At 36.5% G+C, this 15,513-nt stretch overlaps 1 non-coding gene across 1 annotated transcript; it reads right to left on the bottom strand.

Moving 5' to 3' along the window:
* Positions 1-14,915: 14,915 nt before the first annotated feature.
* Positions 14,916-15,019, bottom strand: LOC116643311. The gene has a single exon (XR_004301526.1). It is a non-coding gene; the product is annotated as a U6 spliceosomal RNA (small nuclear RNA).
* Positions 15,020-15,513: the final 494 nt, after the last annotated feature.

The raw sequence follows: 15,513 nt of genomic DNA, 5'->3' as shown, positions 1-15,513 counted from the left end.
GGAGGGTGGCATTGTGTGCAAAAGCAGCTCTCAATGCAAAAACTCCTTCAGAAAACTCACTCTTCCCCTTGAAACTCATCTTCAATGACAGTATAGTTACTACAAAATTCAGGACTATTATCTTTTTTTGCATCCCTGTGCTGCTGAGGAGCACCCAGCCCTATAGCTCTCACCAAGGCCTAAAATAGTTAGTGGATACAAGGGATGGGGCAGGTGACAAAGTGGTGGAAAGCTCTCTGGCAACAAATTTTGTCAGACTTACCCAGAAATGTCATAGTTTTAATCTCGAGATGGAGGGTGTTCCTTAGTTTGAATGTCAGACTAATTTATTTTTGCTTTTATATCTCAAATAAAATATAGAAATGTTGTTAAAGGAAAGCATCTTTTCCTCCCTTATTTTCCTTTGTCCTTTTAAAAATATTTACTAACAGAATCGCTGGGCTGAGAGTTACTAGAAAATTTCTTCCTCAAGGTATTCTTTCTATAGTAGCTCTATGTGAACCTAAGGTATCTGTATATATGCATCAATATTAATTGCAAAACTTTGTAATACAGAGAGAAGTATAATGAGCATTTCATTATGAAATGTTCTAATGACAAGAAGAGATACAATGATCTTTCCCCTAAATGTACTCCCATATACTACTTTTGTCAGTAGATTTCTACTGTTCCTATATGCAAAACTGATTGTGCAGATATTTTAAAATGTGACTCAGGAGGTTTTTTGTAGACCTAGATATTTCACTCCAGCTCTTCATAAACCTATTCTTTAGGAGCCCTCAAGGGATTTAGGTTTTGCTGTCATTTGGGGCCATTTAAATCCCTAGTGAGACCCGGTAATGCCTGACTCTTGTAGAAAATTCCACCCTTAATGGATCACCTACTTAGGAATTTCTGGAGGAAATCTCATAGGATTTCTGTCACGTTAGATTTCCTTACACAAAACCTGATCCTCCAATTGAGAACTTGACAGGGAGCCTAGCACTTTCGGTCTGGAGCATGGGAAAGAATGAGGAGGAGAGCAGAAGCAATTTTCTTCATGGATCAGGATTTCTGCTTCCCTAACAACTCAGTGCCAGAGAGCCATACAGATATCCAAAGAGGTTGGGAACAGTGGCAGGAGTCCTATACTTAGGGGGCTCCCTCACTGCTGGTTCTAAGAAGCAGATGAGGAGTGGCTGCGTCAGTCAACAGTGTAAATATGCAAGCCAGGTTGATGTTTGAAGATAAAATCCCCAACGTGTCACCAACGCGTAGGCTATAAAAAGATGGAGAGGCAATCAGAGGTCCAATCACTTCCCTTGATGAACCCATATGCAACTAATGTCTCTAGGCATTAAAAACTAAGCAAGCAGGTAAAAATTATAGGGCAACATTGGAGAGACTGTTTTAAAGAAAGGTGGTGGAAGTGGAAATTGGTCAAGTAGATATTAAGAAAGCTGCATAGCTGCTATTGGAGATTTATAATGTCCATTAACATATTAATGAAATTGAGAGCTCTCTTTAAATTTGTCCTGCATTTTCCAAGCGTATATTACCACATAACTTTTTTGTATATAAAGAGAAACACACAAGAGAACCATAATGTATTAGGGACCTCTAATGTAAAGTAATACAAACCAGTGTAGTATACTCAGGTCTAACTGAATCCATAAATACCGAAGGAATATAGAGTAAGGTAAGAATTCGAATTTATTGATTATCTACTCTGTGTCAAGCACAGTAGATATTTTGCATGTAACAACCAGAAACGTGTATTGAGCACTTACTGTATGTCAGGCACTGTTGTGAACACTTTATATTCATTATTTGATTCAATGGTTTTTTATCCCTATGAAGGGCATGTCATCATTATCCCCACATTATACATGAGAACGTGAGGCTGAAAAAGGTTAAATGACATGTCTTTAGTAAGAAGGTGGGCAACTGGATTCCAATCTATCAGGTATATGGACAACTAACCATACACAAAGTGGTTAAGTCCAATACTAACAATATGAACAACAACTAAAAAAGTGACGTTTTTCATTTAACTGATGGGAGGGTTGTCACGAGAAAAAATATTGGTGGATGGTCACAGAGCTAATAGCTATAATTATATAGGATCTGCTGGAAGATGTTGAAGGGATAACAAAAATGCCTTTTTTTTTTTTTTTCTGGAAACAAGTTCATTGGAGAACTTGAGAAGGTTGCTATTATTACTCAATTTGTGAAACAAACAAAACAAAACTAAACAGAGTTTGTTGTTGTCTGAAAGAAATGAACTATATTTAAAATAAGTATTGCCTGGACATGTCAAAATGATTGCATACTTTTTTTCAAATGTTGGCTCCTAATACAAAGATTGTAAAGATTCAGTCCATTGGATGAGATGTTGTTTTTAGAAATGATCTGCCTTCTCTGTTCATTCATATCCAATTCAAGAAATAGGAAATTATTCAGGAATCTTTTTTCTCATTATGGGCTTGATGTGAAATTCATTTCGTGGTTGCTGAGCATCTTGAAAATACAGTGGATGGTTGCAACTACATATTCCTCTCTAGTGAGTTTACTACAACTGTTCAAATAACAAATGATAAAATGCCTTAGATTGGTTTTTTTGTTTGTTTTTGTTTTTACTGGTCTTAAAGTTGAATTTACCCAGTGTTTTCATCAGGAATTATTTTTAGAATGTAAAAATCATATTCTAAATTCTATAAAATGTGGCTAATTTGAAATATAAATATAATTTATAGAAATGCATAAATATGGTTTCAGTGTATAACAATAAGAACACATAACACACAATTTTTTTTTTTTTTTAAAGATTTTTATTTATTTTTTGACAGAGAGAGACACAGCGAGAGAGGGAACACAAGCTGGGGGAGTGGAGAGGGAGAAGCAAGCTTCCCGCGGAGCAGGGAGCCTGATGTGGGGCTCGATCCCAGGACCCTGGGATCATGACCTGAGCTGAAGGCAGACGCTTAACGACTGAGCCACCCAGGCGCCCCACATAACACACAATTTTTATAATACTTTCCTGTTCTGTTTAATCTTTTCAGCTCTCACTAATTACTCTAACATACCTTGAGGTAGGTAGAAATAAATTAACTATAATTTAAGCTATAATTAATTTTTGGCCAGGGCCCAGTAGAAAATAATATTTGAACAGGAAATAGAATTGTGACTTTCAGATTTCTATTTTAAGGCCCTTTAGGTTAGAAGGCAACATAATTAGTTATTAGAATAACATTCATTAATCAAATCCATTCCAAAGAAAGTCTGATTTTTTTCTGACTTAGGTAGCCTTTCTTTCAAAGTTTGAAAAGGTTTTTAAAGGTTACTTTATCTGGAAAACCATTTTTATCAGATGGCAACAATTTTACTCACACTTTCTTTAGCTCTCCATATCCAAGTTGTGATTCTTCTTAAAGCAAAGTTTAAAAGATATGCAGTACGAATGCTTTGGGACATATTCCCATTTTTATTGATATAAGTATATCCCCAGAATAATTTATTTCGGGTCCGTCTAACATTACTTTCGGTCTAGAGATCAGGGACAAGATGATTGAGATTTTCCTAGTCTGAAAATGTAGATTCTGAAATACTTCGCACTAATTTTCGAATAATTAGAAAAATGGAGTACATAGTCTTGGATAAACACATACATTTTTCCAACTCGTGGTAAGCTAATTGCTCTTCATACAGAAAGTGTAATAATAATAACTGTGGTCTGACAATTCAGTTCCTTATATTCCTTCAGGAAAGGGGATGCTGGCTGGCTGGTAAGACTACACTGGCATACTTGGTCTCTGCACATCCTCCCAGGACGGTCGCTAGTGGTGGGTTACAGAGCTCCCATCTCAAACAGTGAAGGTGTGCCTTTCCAATTCATGGAGGTCCCCAGACTGAGAGAGAAATAATGATATAGAGCAAGAGTGCACACAAAAATAGTGTTGGAAGGCCGAATTAAAAGGAAACAAAAACCCAACTATTTTCTGGGTTGAATGTGGAGGCCTGGAGGTGAGTTTGAAAATGGAGTGTATATGGAAAGGTTGCAGGAAATTTGTGTATTCAAAAGTCACAGAAAAAGGAATTAGGGATTTCTCATTGGCAGCAAACTCGGTAAAACAATGATAAAATTAAGGGGTCCAATTGTTTGCTTTTTGTTGTTGTTGTTGTTAATGTGATCTCATTCGGAGAAGAGGGCCTAAAGGAGGTGATGGGAAAACACATAAAGTGGGTGTCTCTGCTTTGGTTTCATGATATAAGATTTGATAACTAAGACAATGCTCATGTGGATGCTGCACCAGTGATCATGTACTAGATAAGGTTGTGTATCTTACTCTCGAGGTAGAACTTTGTGTTGTAAACACGTGACGTAGAAACTCTCTCAAATATCATTATTTGCTGTGTTTCTTCTGCTTTTTGTTCTATTTTATAAGGTCTGTGGTCTTACTTTTAGCCATAAAGCGGTTTTCTGAGATTCTCAAGAAGATCTTATATTTACTGCATTCCAATGCCCCCATTGTCCCTGTATTATCATACTGTTTGATTATTCTGTCTTCCTCCACTTTCTATCAGCCTGATGACTGTATTCTGATTCTTTAAAGCACTATGTAAATCTAAGTAGTAAATGCAATGTCTAGTCTTACTGGATACCATGTACATTAGGTTGAATAACCCTACGAATTTTGTTACAATCGTGTCATGCCTAATGATGACCTACTCAGCCCCTGCAAACATCATTCAATTACTCATTTCAGCATTGATTTTTCTCATGCTTTTCTTCATGGCATTTAAAGGGCTCTTACATCTCTCCTTTTACTGAGGTGGAATGGTATATGATGACAGAGATGCCTTGCTTACCAGATTCATAATGTTACACTCTGCTTCAAATCCTTTTGGAAACAAATTGGGGTATCAATACATAAATAATGCCACACTTATTTCTAATTGAAATCACTGCTTTCATAGAAATGGTATATTAAAACAATTTTCACTGAAAAAATATTTTATGTGCCTTGTACAATAAAGAAAAGATTACCAGTTCTCTGTATCAAGAATACAATTTATCTCAAACAACTTTTCAATAGAAGTAAAATTATTAATGAGAGAATAATAAATACAAAATTTCAGCATCTAACCTTAAAAATGGAAATAATGCATCAGTTTTTTAAGAATACATTATATTGGTGCACTTGGGTGGTTCAGTTGGTTAAGCCTCCAACTCTTGATTTTGGCTCAGGTCATGATCTCAGGGTCTCGAGATGGAGCCCTGCATCGGGGTACCTGCTCAGCTGGGAATCAGCTTGAGAGTCTCTTCCTCTGCCCCTCCTCCCATTCATGCTCCTTCTCTCTCTCTTTAAAATAAGTAAATAAGCCTAAAAAAAAAAGAATACATTATATTCACATGAGAGTTTTTTTGAAAAGAATTTTTTGCAATTAAGATCAAATTAATTGATTCATAACAACTACATTTTTTAAAGCTAAGTGTTATCGCATTCTCTTCTAAGATCTGTTTTTGCTTTCACTCAAATAAAGGCAAATCTAGTTTTGTTTTTTTTTTTCCCCAGAGCATTACTAATTTTTTCCTACCTCTCTTTAGCACATTCCCATTTTATGTGAGATATGCAGCTTAATATTTCCTGCTCAGAATTATAAAAACTTCCAGAAATGGCATTTAAAAAATTACACTGTCCCATTTAACTTCACCTCCACCAATTGTAAGAAATTACACAAAGATCTATCGTTGTTACCCTGGAAAAGGGTGAAACATTTAACTCACTGGATTTGGTTTCATAAATAATAATAATACTTCTAAAAACATTATTAGAACATTTATTCTATCTCTCTTGTAATATATTTTTTCTCCTTCTTAAAACTAGGCTTTATAGAGTCTCATTTTTAATGTCTCAGTCGAAGGAGCTTTCATAAGCCGTTAAAAGATATTCTGATTTGAATTACTCTTGCTCAGAAAATTCCTAATGTTTAACTTATAGTCTCCTTTATTCAATTGTCGCTCTACAGACCATCTTAGAAAAGTAATTTTTCTCATAATTTCCCCCTTAAATCATTGTAGGTAACCTTAATATTTCATCTTTTTTAAGCTGAAATAGGGCTATTTAAATTTGCAGAAAATCTGAAGGTGACTAAGATTTCCTTTAATTTTTAATTTTTGATGAAATGATGCAGATGTTCTCATTTAAGTATTATTATCTTAATCTCATACAAAAGGTAAAAAATCCCATGGGACCTTTAGAATTTGTGAATTTTTGTCTATTTCATATTTCCATTTGGTGTCTAAACCACATCTTAAAATTATGCGCAGAATGAAGCTGTTGGTTTTCTTCTCTTTGATTCTCAGATAGAAACCTGGGACATCTCCCTTTTACCTTTCCTTATCCTCAGCCACCTTACACATTTAATCTAAGATAAATCCTAGTGTTTGCAGCTCCAAAATGTAATCTAAATCCGTCCAAATTTTTAATCTCTGTTGACAGCACCCTTGTACAGGCCACCATTATGTCTTGCTTGGGTTTTCACAGTAGTCTCCTATCTGGTCTCTGCTTCCATTCTCACACCCTTTCTAGTTTATTTCCAACAAAGCAGCCAAAGTGATCTTATAACTCATGAATCAACTCATGTCACTACCCATATTAAATCTTTCCAAGACTTTCCCATTGAACCAAGAATAGCATCCAAATTGCTTGATTTAACAACTCATGCCTATCCTTCCAACCTTGTCTAACGTCACAAACACATTCTTCTCAGTGTCCCCACCACTCCATCAGTAGCTCTCAGTGCCATGCTCCTGCCATAGTGGCTTCCTTTGTTCCATGACCAAACTGAATGCTTTCTACACCAGGGTCTTCTTACTTTATGTTTCTTATGCCTAGAATTTTCTTCCCCATATTCTTCACATGGCTGACCTTTTGACTCCTCTTTGGATCTCAACTTAAATGGCACTTATTCAAGGAGTCCTTCTCTATCCACCATAACAAAAGTTGACCTCTCTCTTATTTTCATATCATTTTAATTTCATTATAAGACCTCTCAAATCTGTAATTATTTTGTGTAATATAATTATTTCTTATTTATTTTTCACATTCCAGTAGAATATAAGCTCCAGTATCATAATCAGTTATTTCTCCCAGGAATTGTGGTTCTTTTTAGTGGGAAATGGTATTTAGAAACCAAGATCTGGGTGCTATGTGTGCACCTTGTTATTGGGGTATGGTTACTGACATTCCTTCTCAATGGATACAACTGTGTAACTCCATTTATATTTCATATATTAGACATCTCTATGGTTATTAAAAACCATGGCCTGTACTCTTCAAAAATGTCAAGGTCATATATGACAAATACAGACTGAGGAAATATTCCAGATTAAAAGAGATTAAAAAGGCATCATATCTAGAGGTAATGTGACATCCTGGAATGGATCCTGGATTTGTAAGAATTTATAATCTTTATATATAGTATTTTATTGGAAGAATTGACACACTTCGAATATAGACTCTGGATTAGATTAGATCATAATACCGTATAAATGTCAAATGTCTTGATTTTGTGCTTTGGTTAAGCATGAGAATATCTTTGTTCTCAGGAAATATACAATGAAACATTAGAGATGAAACGTCACCATGTCTGTCACTCACTTTCACAAAGAAATACATTGCTGTCTCTCTCTTCTGTTTCTCTCTCATTCATCTATTGAGAGAAATCTCTCTCTCATCCAGCTATTGAGAGAAATAGAGAAAGAGAATAACTAGCAAATGGGAGAGGTTGTAAATAATTAAATTGGAATAAAGGGTGTGTGAGTTCTTTGTTTTACAATTTTAATAGGTTTATGAACATTTATAAAAAACCTTAAAATATGCAATTTGGTTGCATATTTTTTCTATTGATACTGTTTTGAATGAACGAGGACTGAAACAGCCTCTTTTTCCTTTTCCAAGTAAAAAGGAAATTAAAGAGCTTGAAGTGAGTAGCAGCATGTACAACATGCAAAACCAGAATTCTTTACAAAGGGCAAATGAAAACAAGATTCATTAATATCACTTTATTCTTAATTAAAGAGATTTTATAACTGTTTTACTCAACCAGTACGAGTCCAACAGGTGCAAAACCACAGAGGGGAATATTATTGCTTAGTTTTTTTTTCCTTCACAAAGAGAAAATCTTCTAAACAGCTTAAACTTGCCTAAAGCAATTTCAAGATGACCTAACTCTCCCCAAGTGACTTCTCAAATTCTTAAACTATTATCTTTCTGTTCAAACCCCTTTTCTAACTTTTCCCAATTACACCAGCCATATAATTGCTAAGCTAAGATTCCTATAGACTATCTCTATCAAAGGATCAGGATAGGGAATGATAAACCTCTTAACAAAAACTTAATTCTGATTCTTTTCCCAGATTAAGGTATCTTAGCAACCTGTGAAGCATTTTATCTGCTGATTCTATCATTTGGAGCACTTTGTTGAACCCTTGAATTGACCTTATACCTGTGTGTTTCCTCTCTTGTTGGTTTTGTTGGTCCAGGTTATATAAAATGAAGTTGGCAAACAAAAAGCAATGTGACCACACATGTGTAAATGTATTTAGCCTTTAACACCACTATTGGTGTTATTTATAAACTTGTGAGCCATGTCTCCTGGGAATAGCAGGTCTAGCTCTGCTCCATGGGTGGCAGTGATGAGGAATAGGAGCTTGGTTTTAGCTAATACAAGGATTTGAGATGAAAGAAGGGTCAAAGCTAAATACAGCCACAGTTGCTCTAGCTGGGGAAGCCTGAGCAGTGAAGCATGCGTTGTGGTCTAACCTTCAAGGGAAAGTTCCTGGTTCCAGTACCGCAAGGCGGGTGACAAATGATAAGAGAGCATCCAACTTGTCTAAAAAATTCAAATATTCTGGCTTTGAATCTTGGGAATACCAGCTGATGAGATCAAAGAACTACTGTCAATGGCACTGGGAAATTGTGTGTGATACAAGCAAGCACATTCGCTTTTGGTGACACTTTCTTCATCTTGCCTTTACCTGACTGGCTACTCCGCCTCATCTTGGTCACGAATCCTCCTCATCCTCCTGGCTGTGTGGGACTGTTGCATATCTGGTCTTTCATCCTCTTTTTTTCTCTGTCTCCTCTTATTCACTAAGTGACCACATCCATTCTCATGGCCTTAAATATCATCCATTCTCTGGACATTCTTTTTTTTTTCCCCCCCTCTAGCCCGGGCCTCTCCAGACTTAGATTCTAGACTCCTGCAGAGGCCTACTCCAGGTAGGTATGTGTGATAGATATCCAAAACTCTACATATCCAAAACAAACTCCTGATTTTTAACTCCTAAAATCTGTGATTCCTCCTACAGATTCTCAGCTTTAGTAACGAGCAATTCTATTCTTCCTGTTACTCAAGACAAAATAATTCTTGACAATTTTCTTCCTCCCACACCCGACATGCGATACCAGGAGCAAATCTGGAGGCACTGCTTTCAAAATGTCAAAACACAGAGCATTTGTATCACCTTTATCACCTTCACTGCAGTCTGAATAGCATGATATCTTCTCTGGATTATTGCAATAGATTGCAGTTTTGCAATCTACCTTATTCTGCCCTTGCATGTACAGCCCACAGCAGCCAGAGGGATCCTTGTAAAGAATACATCAGACCATGTCACTCCTCCGGTCAAGTCTCTCTGATGGTTAATCCAGACTTCTTCCCATGGCTTAGAAGCCCCTGCCTGCTGTCGACCCCACTCCCTGATCTATTTACTACCATGACCACAATTTTGTCATTTGCTCCAACCTAGTCTTACTGACCTTTTAAACAAACCAAACATACTTCCCCTTTAGTATCTTTGAGCTTGCTGACTCTACCAGCAGGGATGCAGTTTCCCCAGGTATGCTCAGCTTCTGCACCCATGGCAGTTTATCAGAGTCTTCCCAACCATTCTTTTTTTTTTCTTTTTTTAAAGATTTATTTATTTATTTTTGATAGAGAGAGCGAGCAGAAAGAGGGGCAGAGGGAGAGAGAGATCCTCAAGCAGACTCCCCACTGAGGATGGAGCCCGACGCGGGGCTCCATCCCAGGACCTTGAGATCATGACCTGAGCTGAAACCAAGATCAGACGCTTAACTGACTGAGCCACCTAGGTGCTCCTTCCCAACCGTTCTTGACTAAAGCGGCATGACAACCATCACTCATGTCACTGCATATTCCATTTCCCTCTTTTATTTTTTTTCAGTAAGTATTGTTACTTGTCATACTATTTATTTGTTTTTGTCTTTCATTTTTTAAAATTTCATATAAAGCAAACTTTATTTTTTGAATTTAGATTTAATGAATTAACATGTAGTGTATTATTAGTTTCAGAGGTTATTTAGTGATTCATCAGTTGCATATAACACCCAGTACTCATTACATCACGTGCCCTCCTTGTCCATCACCCAGTTACCCCATTCCCTCCACCCACCTCCCCTCCAGCAACCCTCAGTTTGTTTCCTAGTGTTAAGAGTCTCTTATGGTGTGTCTGTTTCTTGTCTTTGAATTCCACCAAAATATCCATGAAAGCACAGACCTTTGTTTGCTGCTTTCCTCGATACCCAGGACAGTGTCAGGCATAAGTAGATGATTAATAACCAATATGTGGTAAATGAGTTAATTGCATTTTTTTCTATGTAGAAGAAGTAGGTATAATAAACTACAAATGCTTTCATGTTTTAGATAATATTCTAGAATGGGTAACTGAAATGAAGATTTGTAATTATTGAAGAAGGAATGTGAAATCTTATTTGTGTGACCTCCTTTAAGCTCCATAAAATAGAGGTGATAATATCTTTCCAGTCTACTACAAAAACTTGGTATGATATGAGCATTGAATGAGATGCTATGTAGGAAGCATTTGGATTCTACCCAATATTACAACATCCAGTCTTTATACGACCATCTTGTGCATGAGAACTCCTTTGTGCTTCACTGAATTTAAGAGTTTTATTTTTCTTACTTTTTTTTTTTTTTTATGATCAGTAAACGATTGGTTAACACAAGCTTGGAAGATTTCTTACTAGAAAACATCACTATTTGTTTTGTCTTATTAGCATTATTTTCAATAACTTAGATGGAAATTTTGAAAGCATGTTAAATTTCATAGATGCTGAAATCCTGAGAAGAATAGCTAATTCAATGAATTATGAAATTAATGTAGAAAAATGTTGATGAGCTTGACCCTGGGTCAAAATAACATGCTGCACCAAAGGGAAGAGAGCTGCACTTTGACATCATGCTAGTTATTTCACACATATAGTGCATTTAAGGCTCATGATAAAACGAAACAACTAGACATTATCTTACTCCTATCCAAACATTGAAACCAAGTCTCAGAGAGATTAAGTAGCTTCTTTAAGGTCACAGAGCTAATACAATGTAGACTGAATGCAAATGGGTAGCTCTCTAAGTTTGAAGTTCATGCTCTTTCCTTTATGCTGCAAAGATTCTTTTGTACAGTGTAAAAAAAAATTACAGTCAAATTCATAATGAGGGCTAAGTGGAAACACAGAAAAAAATTGACATTACCCTTAAGCCATTAGATATGGTTGTCAAAGAATGACTAAACTAAAGCTTAGATTGTGTTCCGAGATTGATGGATCTATTGAGATGGTGGTGAGAACCCAGGTCTATACTGTGTTGGTCAGATTATTCTTGCAGTTCTGTTTGAATTTGGATATCGTATTTTAAGGACCATGGAAAAGCTGAAAATTATTCCAGAATGAGTATTTGGAATGACTAAAGTCCTCATAAAATATCTTTTTTTTTTTTTAAAGATTTTATTTATTTTACAGAGAGAGAGATAGCAAGAGAGGGAACACAAGGAGGGGGAGTGGGAGAAGGAGAAGCAGGCCTCCCGCTGAGCAGGGAGCCCGATGCACGGCTCGATCCCAGGACCCTGAGATCATGACCCGAGCCAAAGACATCGCTTAACTGACTGAGCCACCCAGGCGCCCCAAAAAATCCTGAGAAATGGTTGGTGGAATTAGGGATGTGTTAACTGGGATGGGAGGGGGGAAAGAGTCGGAAGTTACTGGCAGTCACATACATCAGAAATTTCAGTCATTCAATACAGCTCCAAACAATAAAAATATGACTATGAGAAAGTAAGTTTCTCAGGTGATTATTTCTCAGGTGTTATTGCAGGAGTTCTTGAGTTCTTGAGTTCTTTTTAACTGGAGAGTTCAAAGAAAACAAACAAACATGATCATGGTAGGGAAGTTTCAAGAGGCATCCAAGTATCAGAGAGGAGCTTGAACTAGATAACCTTTGGGTCTGTTCTGACACTTGGCTTTCACAAATATTACTGAATTGAGTGATACTTAATAAAGCTTAAAAGGGAGGGGGTGCCTGGGTGGCTCAGTCGGTTAAGCGTCTGCTTTCAGCTCAGGTCATGATCCCAGGGTCCCAGGATCAAGCCACAAGTTGGGCTCCCTGCTTTGCAGGGAGTCTGCTTCTCCCTTTCCCTCTGCTCCTTCCCCAGCTCATGCTCCCACATTCTCTCTCTCCCTCAAATAAATAAAATCTTTTAAAAAAATAATAAAGTTTAAAGGAGGGTAGGTGGAGAGGAGGCGTGGTTTATATGATAGCAAAGTAACTAAACTGGGCGTGAGCTTTGTCTGATTTTAAAATGTCCTCAAGCCACCAGCCACAGGGGAATATCACTGGCCTTTTAATCCACATTGGCTTTATCCTCTTAAAACTCATAATGACGTTTCTCCTTTCTCTTTCCTCCTCAGTCCCATCTCTCCTCATTTCCTACCTCAGAACTGTCTCAGGAATTTCAGTTTCTTCCCACTCTTGAAGGGCAGCTTCCCCAGCCCTCAAGCTCTAGAACTCACCTCAGACTCATCATCACAAACTGCAACTTACTAAGGTGCTCATTAGAGTTGAAGGACCTGCTCATCATAGAAGTCACCTTCCCTAGAAAGAGTAGTAGTATTAGAACAATTTATTAGCATTTCAAATTTATTATTTTAGTCATCAAACAGTAGAACTGATTTTTAAAAATACTAAACGTCTGAGGAAAGTTTTTGGTCAAATCCCCTATTCCAAGATTAAATAAAAAGAGGCAGCTTAGCATAGTGATCCGGAGGCAAACAGATTTTGTTTCCGACCTTGTTTCAATTTGACTGGCTGTGCCAATTTGGGCGGGTTACTTAACTTCTCTGATTTTTTGATTCTTTCATCTCAATATGCGACTAATAGAATGTGTTGGTGCCATCTGGGTTAAGTCAAATAATGTGTGTGTAGAGCACTTCACGCACTCCTTTTCATCTGGTCAGTGTTCTATAAGTGTTAACACCATTACAAATAAAGTTTCCTCACTCAAAGATCTTTTGAAATTTTCTAAACTCAAAATAAATTTTTCAATGACCACTGAAAATTTAGCTTGACAGACTTTGAAGAATCTACTAAGGATATTTACCACTAATATTTTTTCTTCTGCCTATCATTTACCAAACTGTCACTAGGATTTCTTGAAAATACACTTCAATGGTTTCTGTATTGAAAGCAATTTATTTGACTGGCAGAATGATAGAGGAACTATTAGTTAAATACATTTTACCAATTTTACGACTTCCCTGGTAGCATGATATCAAGATTAGATAGTGTGATCCTAAATAATCAAGCTGACCTTTGGCAAAATTGTAAATTAGAAATAGTTTGATTTAGTACCAACTTTCTTTTCACTAAATCCCTGTCCCAGCCTTAGACAAACCTCTAGTCCTGTGCTGTTGGGTAGGATGGCCACTCTCACATGTAACTATATACATTTAAATGAAAATTCATTAAAATTAAATAAAATTTGAAATTTGAAATTCAGTTACCCAGCTGGACTGGCCATATTTCACATGCTCAAAAGCCATGTGACATGTGGCTACTGTATTGGAGCATGTGCATATAAATATTTTTCCATTATTGCAGGGAATTCTATTGGACAATGCTGTCCAAAACTCAAATAACTTGTATCCTTTCTTGGTCTGGCACCTTCAAAACTGCTTTGGGTTAGGTGTCATCACTCTAATGCCTTCTCTCTCTTAGATTTTCCTGCCCTTTGTCTTATATTATCCACCAGTAGAAAGGAGCTAACAGCGCTGGGATGATTTCCAGGCAAATGAATGGATAACTATTCATCTTCTACAGCAGTATTTTTCAAAAAGTGGTTCTAGGATGATTGCCATCTTAATCAATTGAAATAGTTATTTAAATGCGAGATTCTTGGGCCCCATATTAAACCCTCCCAATCTGCCTTTTGAATCAGCTTTCTCAGTCATTGTTACGGAATGCTGAAGTTTGAGGGCCATTGCTGAGAGGAGCAGCCCTCATGGGTCTCCAGGAACCAAGAGCCTTATAGTTGGATGTTAATTTGCATAGGAATGGAATGCAATGCCAAGTTTAAGTAGCAGAGGAGATATTTGCGGAAGGATTATTTTTGTTGATCTTCAAATTATACAATAGAAGACCACTCTATTCTTCTCGTGGCTCATTGCGGACCTGCTTGCTAGCATAATTCAATTGGTAAAGCCCACTTACCTACTAAGAGAATTAAAAAAAAGTTTACTCTTGACATGAGGTGTTTTCTTTTCTTTTCTTTTCTTTTTTTTTAAAGTTTATTTATATATTTGACAGAATGAGAGAGAGTGAGATCACAAGCAGGGGGACTAGGAGAGGGAAAACTCCCCAGGGAGCAGGGAGCTCTATGCAGGGCTCGATCCCAGGACCCTGGGATCATGACCTGAGCTGAAGGCAGATGCTTAAACAACTGAGCCCCCTAGGCATCTGGTATTTTCTTTATTAATGTTTTAGAATCGTGTTTACTTTTTAATGCTTTCATTTCGTTATCATTGTTATTATTTATTTGTGTATTTATGTTATTGAAGAAGAATATTGAATGCATCATGAATTTGCCTGTCATCCTTGTTCAGGGCCCATGCTAATCGTCTCTGTATCATTCTAATTTTGCTAAATGTCCCGCCAAAGTGAGCACTATTATTATTTACTGAAGTACAATTGAGAAAATTGTAAGCTTTTAGAGCGTACAATGTGATGATTTGATATATGTGTACATTATGAAAGGGGAAATCATGTTAACATTTGTAAGTTGGTTTTATGTCATTTATAATTTGATTTGATGTTATTTAAATTTCCCTTGAGAAACAAAGAATTTTTGAAAGAATTTTTAAAGGAAAAATTAATGAAAGAGGAAAAAACAGGGAAAAACTAACAAAAAATAGACTTTTTAAATAAAATTGAAAACTGCTAACCTAAGAGACAAAAAAGAAAAACAGTCAAAACCAGAAGCAAAACCAAACAGTGGAAAGTTTTCTGGCAAGTCTCATCAAGGAAAAAAGAAAGAAAATAGTTAATACTAAGAATAAGAAAGGGAGAATATAAACATGGATATAGACAATATTTAGGTAATTACAAATAAGGCAATCTGGTAGAAAAATCTTAGGTGAAGTTTTGTTTTACTAGTTA

This window comes from Phoca vitulina, unplaced genomic scaffold (genome assembly GCF_004348235.1).
Source record: "Phoca vitulina isolate PV1807 unplaced genomic scaffold, GSC_HSeal_1.0 scaffold25, whole genome shotgun sequence".
Lineage (NCBI taxonomy): Eukaryota > Metazoa > Chordata > Mammalia > Carnivora > Phocidae > Phoca > Phoca vitulina.
Note: the sequence above shows the minus strand (reverse complement) of the source record. Positions and strands in the feature narration are given on the sequence as shown.